The sequence below is a fragment of the Vanellus vanellus genome (assembly GCF_965231255.1).
Source record: "Vanellus vanellus genome assembly, chromosome: 11".
NCBI classification, from domain to species: domain Eukaryota; kingdom Metazoa; phylum Chordata; class Aves; order Charadriiformes; family Charadriidae; genus Vanellus; species Vanellus vanellus.
In genome coordinates this window covers 22386848-22395405 of record NC_138916.1, presented here as the reverse complement: position 1 = coordinate 22395405, position 8558 = coordinate 22386848, and positions in this window count along the sequence as shown.

Genomic DNA, 8558 nt, shown 5'->3' with positions numbered 1-8558 from the left:
TTACAAATAAATAGTTTACACTGCCTCAGAGCTTCTAAGCAGAGAAGACAAAGCACCAATAACAAAGACACGCAATGTGTGACCAGGTTTTGTCACGCCACAGGAGTACACCGCTGCCGGCGGAGGCTTTCCGGGAGCACACGGTGGAGGTCGGAGCATCCGGGTCTGGGCTCACCCCACGTCCTGCCGCCAGCCTCCCGCGTGCCCTGGCAGACCGACCACCTCCAGCTTCTCGCAGGCGCACAAAACCCACTGAGCGTTCGAGGCGTTGCATACCCAGGACACCGCTCCTGTGTCCTATGGGAATAATTGCATGTGCCAGTTCCGTAAGGAGCAGAAAACGCTCTGGTGGTGTAGCAGCAAAGTCTGTAGGAGCCTGCGTCATCTTTGGATTCACCCTTTTTATCTCCAGACAAGCCCAGAACACCCAAAATCTTGAGACTGAAAATGCTCGTCCTGCTCCTGCAACCCTTCTCAGAAGTTATCCTACTGCACTGAGTAGTGCGTTAAAATTGATAATGGATACTTGTATGTGTAAAGGATGGGGTATATTTATAACTCTGTAGTTAAAGTTTCCTTCCTACATCGTATTTGCCATTCTCCACTGAACTTTGTTGTTAAAAAGCTACTAATTTTCACTTGACATTTGTCGGGCCTGGTTTCATCCTCCAGAAACGCTATTAGTTCTAAAAAAAAATAAACAACACAGATGAAGTATTTTTAGTTATCCTTCTGTAAGAGCTGTTCTCCTTTTTGTGTTTTGGTTTTTGTTTGTGAGCCTGGAGACACCCTTTATTTACAATTTTCATATGCGTAAGCGTTACTTCCTCTTGCACCAAATTGCAGATGTTCCTCATCTGGAACTGCTTCGCCCTATGCAAGACTTGAGGGAAGAAAGTGAGGACAATGCCTTTTCTGGCTGAGCTAAAAGTCACAGTCACTACATTGCTGTACTGCTATCACTTGTTGAACTTAAAACATTAGGAAGCAGAGGTATTTTTACCAATCATGCATTGTAACACCAAAATTTCTGCGGATTGCCATGTATTTGAGCAGCAACAGGGCTTATTTCTAGCCAAGCCTGTTTTGATCGTTTATAATTAGGTTCTTCATGACAAAGAGAGGCAAAACTGAAACAGCAGAAAGAACTTTGCATCTAAACAGGAGTCAACTGTCAAGACAGCAGGGCATGAGGATAGCACTGAACCAGCAAGGAGCTCCAGAAATTGAAGTCTTATATTCTTTTCAGTCCTGGGTTAATTTTGTTCCTGTTCAGGCAAGCCCCAGGTGAGAATATACAAACCCTCAGGAAATGTCGCTGTCGGCGCAGAGTGGTTTTGGCTGCTCTGCTCTCTCTTTGTGTCCCCTCCCAGAACCTGCTGCTGCAGTTACGGGATGGCCTGGGACACCTCCCATGCACATGAAACATGGCCAAAAAGCAGAGGTCAGGCCTGAAATAACAGAGGACTGCGTGCTCTTCGACTGACAGCTTTTAATGTGAAAGCAGTCATTCAGCACTGGTGTTTCTGCTGCATTAATTGCCATTAGTGTCATCCTTGCGGGAACACTAAATTCATTGCAAACCCTGAATTAGCACTCTCTCGTAATTCTTCGGTTTGTACTTAGGCACAACCATTTGCAGAGGCAGCACGTTCCAAGCAACTGGAGCAGAGACAAGGAATGATACTCAGCTGGCCCTTGGATGTTCAATTTAGCGAAGAAAAGAAGCAGAGGTCACACTCATAACTGCGTATTTATGGTTCTGTTCTGGAAATTCATACAGCAGCTGCCAAAAAGGCCCCAGCTTTTGTCTCGGCAGCACCACTAATGTGCAGATGTGTGTCAGGGCTCTCAGCTCCAAGCTGCTCAGCCCCAGGCGCTGGGCATCGGGCTCTCCCCACGCCTGATTCTCACTTCATTCTCCCACTTCCCTCCTGCCACTGACTCCCGAGACCCTGAGAGAAATCCTGGCCTAATAAAGGGGAAAATTTGCCACCGTCTTTGATGGTCGCAGCGTTCCCACAACAAGGTCAAGGTCTCTTTGCAGAACACACCAGTGGTATTTGACGTGGAAATAGAAGAATGTGAAACAGGCATGGCCAGTATTTGCTGCTGGTCCCAGCTTTTCTGGCTCCGAAATCCCTGTTCTCACTTTGCAAAGCCCCACCGTTTGGCAAAGCTCAAGGAAAGATTTGAACTTGGAAATCGCAATAATTCAAAATTGTCCTTGAATGGTTGTTGACCCAAATTCCCGTTTCCCAGATGAAAGGAGCCACTGGCTTCCCCGGGGCAGAAGGCAGGAAGGACAAAAGCGGAGCCCCAGAACCTACTTCGTTTTATCAGAGGAGAAATATTTCCTGAGGGGGAAATCCAATCAATACTTCGCAATTTTCTAACAATCCATGAATCATTGCAATTACGCAGAGATAATTCAAGCTTTCCAATCCAGCTGCTAAATTAGAGAAAAGCATACTCTTAGCACTCGCTATCCCCAGCTTGACATGTCAGTCAGAAAAAAAACAACTTCAAGTATAAAATCCATCCACTGAAATAAAAAAAAAAAAAACCACCTCTTTTGAAAACCTTGGACCAACTTAAAGGGCCTGCAATGTAAAAGGATTTCTACTTTTCAGGTAATTCCACGACAGAGGTAGGAGTAATGAAAATGCATGGAGTCGATAGGAATTTTCTTGATAACTCATTTGAATTCCAGCATCCGCTTCTTTTTCCAGCTCTACAGCGTTAAGAAGAAAAGAATATATGAGAAGAAATGGACTCAATCAAAATAATTTTCTACATCAACCTATTCTTTCCTAACCCTGGAGGTGGAATACAGAAGGACCTGGATCTGGTTTTGCTGTTCTCTGCGGCACTGAAGAAAGAGTGGGAATGGAGCAGCTCTAGAAAAATTAACCATCTTCTGGAGACATTTTTTCGCTAGGACGATATTATGGTAAGCAGAAAGGAAGGAAAGTTTTCTGTATGCTTTGGGAACAGGAATCGAATGCAACCAACTCGATGACTTGGTGTTTCTTGTGATGACTGTCAAAATGAAGTCATCAGTTTCCTGCATCCACTTTGGACTCAACACACATCTCTTGTCTGCGCCTCCAGAGACATATTAGCAAGATAATACTGGCAGCTCCAGGATAATTGCTGGCCAAGATATAATTTCTGAGACATGGCTCAAAATCTTCTTCCTCTTACTACACCCTGCCACAGGGTTTTATTTCCTATCTGGGGTCCAAATCTGCTTGATGTTGGTGTCGCTACCAGACAAATACAATGTCAATGGCAGCAGTGCAAGCATTATCAGACATCCCATCATCTTCTAATTTGGATTCAAAAGATCAGCCCTGGGGAATTAAGAAGGCAATTTTCTTTCTGTGGCCAATACATTCACTGCTGAAACAACCAACAGAGCTGGCTGGCTGTGCTCAACATGGCGATGCTTGTTGTGAAGCTGTACAATTATCCGGGAAGCCAGGCTGAGAATATGAAACTTTGCTCATTAAGATCATTAGAGAGCTGTCAGATGGAACAACTGGGATGGCTTTGATCTGGCAGAATAGCCTTCCTCCTGCTCCCAGACCTTGGGAACCATCCAGTTCCCCATAATTATTTTTTTTCAAGTCATTCAAACAATACTCATTGGTTTTTTATAGGGTGCAATAACTTCTTCAGGCAAACTGGAGGCTGTAACAGCTATAACAAGCTTAATTTATTAAATAGAAACCCTGATATTTCAGTGATTCCTCTATAAATACTTTCATAGTTGGTTTTGCCAAGAAAATGACAAAATGTTGCTCATAATCCCAAAGATATTCCCTATAAATCCACTAGGTGTCCTACTGTTTTCAAGCAATTAGGCTCAAGGTTTGTGCTTTTTTTTTTCCCCTAGTTTTGCCAGAAAGGAATTGGTTTGAGTCTTTAGTGGAATTAGGTCCGGGTTTGCAGGTTGAAGAAACATGTACATATGGTTTGTGGGACACAGCGGGACATCTGGCTCACAGTAGCAGCTCTTTTGGCAAATGCCACTAATGTTTCCCACAGAGACCAACTCAAGGTTAGGGGCTGGAAGAGAAAAAGGAAAAGAATCTGCCTTCCTCTCTTGGGAATGCTAAACAAGATCCATCAAAGCCAAATCCTCTTCTTAGTCAACCTTTGGCATCTATTAATAGGGCTGCTAAAGTGAGCCCAATGCTGACCTCAAAGGTGGTGGCAACATGCATTAACCTTCACCAGAGCCACTCTGCACAGGCTGCAATTTCCACATTCCTGGTCACTGTTCCAGTCCCTGACGGGCGTCCGGCTGCCTGCCAGCGCTCACGCCTGCCTGCAAAGGCCAGCACGGCACCCGCCGCCGCGGTGCCCTGTCACTCCAAACACAGAGGGCATATCAAATACGTACTAAGAAAAGCAGGCTGAAAAATAGCCAAAGGATAATTTTCTCATCCCCGAAAATACTTGGGATGGAGCGTGGCCATCGGAAAGTGGCCGCCTGCTTGGCTGCTCCTTCACTGTGCAGCCCAGAGCACACACACAGTATCAAGCTGTGCTTTTTGGGATGTCCCTCAGCCGCCTTGGGATCTGTTACTTGCCTTGAGTCCCAGCGTGGCGGTCTAAACTTCTCTGAAACAGTCGTCTCCTAGATATCCAAAAAACATCTTTCACTATATCAGTGTCTTTCAGCACTCAGAAATGGCTATTTGCAATATATCAGTGAGGGATGACTACAGGGTGATTTTTATGGTCTTGTCACTGAAGCACAAATCACGTTCTGTATAAACCCAACAGCCTTACCCTCCGCCGAGCAGTGAGTGTGGCATTTGCAAACTCCCCTCTCATTCACTCTAGTTTCACAGGGGTGCCACGTCTTGAATTTACCCCAGATCTAAGTGAGGAGAAAATTAGGATTGTTTTCCATTTTAAAAATGCCGGAGGCAAAGATGCTCTCAAACAATGAGTTTATCTCCTTTTCCATAGGGGCTTCATGGCAGAAGTACTGCCCGCGGCTATCAGCCGTGCAAATAGGCACCGGGCAAGGTGTCAGCACCAGCTTGATCACAAGCTGCAAGGGGAAATCAGAGGGGGAACAGGAGCCTCCTGTCCTTGGCCCATCAGGATTCCTTGCCATCAGGCACTGTGCTTCACGGGACATGCTCAGCATCTGTCCTGTGCCATGTGTTACTGTGCTGCCTCCATTTCTTGCTATTTGTGTTGAAGGTATGACAGTCATTTTCCTGACAACCTGCGAGAAGAAAAGATACTCCAGTCTTCGGAGTGTATGTATATATAGATACCTGCTGTAGTACCATCCATATGCAGCACGCACCATATGCTGACTGTGAAAGAGTTTAACCTGGTCCAGCGCGTGTGTTTGCTGCTATACATAACAAATACCTCAAGCCTTGCCATGATTCAGTGCATTATGCGTGGGAGCCATCTGGTCCCGTAGCTTAAGAAGCAAACTGAAAATTTGATAAAAGCACAAACAGTCACAATGAGAGAGACTGAAAAGATGTGTTGATATTCCAAGCAGGAGTCTCCTTCCGTGGGGGCTAATCTCATCACCAATTGCCTCTTTCCCGCTCCTTTCTCTGGAAAGCTGCTGTCAGACGGGTTGCACTCTCGGCTCTGTGGGCACGCACACCTTTGGGATGCTAAAAATGAATTTTGCGCGCTTGAGCAAACCTTCTGGGACAAGACTTTTCTTAGTAGCCAGCTGTGCAGTGAGCAAGATGTGCGAGGTGTTTGGAGCACAGCACATTTTATGGAGCTTGCATTGATCAAGAATTCTGGCTGGTTTAAAATGCCCTCTCCACTGTGATTAATCATTACTGTTGTCTCATCACTGTGCAGAATTACAGCTTGTGGCTTCGACAGACTGAAAGGTCCACCTCAGCTTGTCCTCGGCCCTGGAGTGGAGATGCATTTTGGAGGGACTGGAACACCAGGGGAGCAACAAGGAACTCAGTGCAGTGGATGGGGTAGAGCTTGGGATGGCTTGGATTTGGCCAGGAGTTTGTGTATAACTTGGCCAGGGTACTAAGTTAATTAGATTTTGGAGCCAGACCAGTTTTCCCCCGTTCTGACCCTGGTTTCTGATGTTTGGAGGGCACAGGGAAGGCAGGCAGACAGAAGATGCCTATTTTAGTAAGCCTCTGCAGGGAACGCACACGCGTCAGACAGGTACACATTTGTTTCCTCTGACACTGAATTAATGGGAATTGATGTATTGATTCTGCAGTTCTAAAGATTGCTTCAAGTTTTGGCCTGATTCCAATCCAGTTAGATGCAATGTGCACACAAGACAGATATTTAATTATTCGAGTATGAATACAGTTTTAAAAATTCAGTTCCCTGTGAAATCCAAAAGATAATAGCATTGTGATGGTACAAATAATGCAGCCATTCCTGCTTTATAGAGCCTTTTTTCATGCCCAGCTACTCCTTTTGGCTTGATACAACCAAGCCCCTCCAAAATCACAGAATTATTAAGATATTTGCCACTAGCACAAATTAATTCAATATTTTTCATATTGGTGTTGTTTTTTTTTTTCTTACCTGTTTGAGAGTACACAGTTCAGTCCAAATGCAATCTGCTGTTCTGTGTTTGGGGAGAGTATTCAGGATTACTGTAGGACTCTACCAATATGATTATGTTACTGTCATCACTATTATTATTATTACTATTATTATTATTATTATTATTATTATTATTATTATTATTATTATTCAGTAATAACCTGGGTCAGTCATTTGCCTGTCCCAAGGGTTAAAATTTACTGCCTTTGTTGATATTCCCATGTTTAACTAACTAAATACTGCCAAAGTACCCACCCCATATACTGTATTTGTAGACTATTGGAACATCGCTGTGCCAGGTAAGCTCCTGGTCCCAGACAGAGAAAGCATCTTGTATTAGGGATGGAGTAAGTGTCTTGTATTTTCTTGCTTTGATCACCGTCTCTCTGCTTTCATGATCTCACTAGGAAAGTTACTTGATGTTTCTTTGTTTTGAGTGTCAGCACGGCTCCTGCAAATGTTTGAAGTCATCTTTGTATTTCATTTATTTTCTGGCAAAACAGTATCCATCTGCAGTTTAAGAATAGAACATATAAAAAACTGCATATGGCTCCAAAGCACAGAACATAGAATTTCTGGGCAAAATTCTCTTCTCAGTTACACTTACATAACTCTGGAGTAGTGCCTTCACCTTTCTCGCTGTTACTCTGAAACCCATTTTCATTTCATTGTGTCAAACCCAAAGGATCTACCATATACGGCTAAATCCGATTTCATCACAACTGTTGTAATTTCCTAGGCAAACTTACAATCTCTGAGGAAGTACATAAAGATGTATTTGCAGTATGTGGGCCTCAATACTCTAAGAAATATGCTGCTGTCAGTTGTTAGTAGTTTTCCATGCAAATAAAAATACAATATAGGGGGAGAACTGCTGAACTGACTGGAGAAAAAAATTCCTCCGCACACAAAAGCATAGAACCTACGCTGTATAGCTGAGCTCGTTTTGAAAACATCATGTTCAACAGCTCTTTCTTTAAACAAAGAAATAGTTTGCTGTAAATTGTTTGATATTTATTTTGTTTAACTCTGTTCCTTGGCTGTCCATGCTATAGAAATGCTGTTGTGCTACAAGAAGACAGATTGCCTGGACTGGAAGCCCCAGCCCTGATTCAGGGAAGCACATGGTTTCCTTACAACAATTATGATGATTATAATTACTATTCAGTATATGGTGCAATTGTTTTTGGTGTTTAAAACAGAACAGAACAAAACAAAACAAAACAAAACAAAGCTATTTTGGAAAGGAAAACACAGCATTAGAAAAAAATAATTGTAAAATAGGAAGTGGTTGACCTTCGGGAGATAACTCCATCTGCGGTGTCTGCTATCCAGTGTCTCTAGTGACCAGAAAATGAAAAGAAAAAATCGCATTAAATATCCCAATACCGCTTTAGAAAATAATGCACCTCCTTTTCTGTAGGTATAATATTTTATATCTCCTGTTGAACAGCTGCTAGTGTCAAAGGCCAAGCAAGCAGTACGTGGAATGCAGAGCCTGAAGTTTTTCGGCGGTCGCTGAAGGCAAAACCATGTAAAGCTGTAGCAGATGTTCACTTGCTTCCTGTCTGCTTATCAGCCCCGCAAAGGCACTTCATTTTTGTACTTGTTATGCCAAGTGTAACTATGGAGATCTAATACAAGCTGCGCAATAGTGATATGGTGAATAGTTCTTTACGTATTTGGTTACGAATGATCAAGCAAAATATTACGGTTTCTAAGAACTCTTTCAAATTTTTCCATATGAACATTAGTCATTCCCCTCGCACGACAAGAAAATGACAGCGTGCAAAATAGTTTAAGAAATACTACATTACTGCAGCTCTATGAAGATGAATTTGTATAACATTAATGAGTTGTTGCTTGTCGGACCTTCCATAGGATCCTTCCCAGTCTGTCCTGCCCTTTCGACTGGGGCGGTTGTCAGAGAGGAGTCCGTGCAATGCATTTATGTTACAGCAACTGAACAA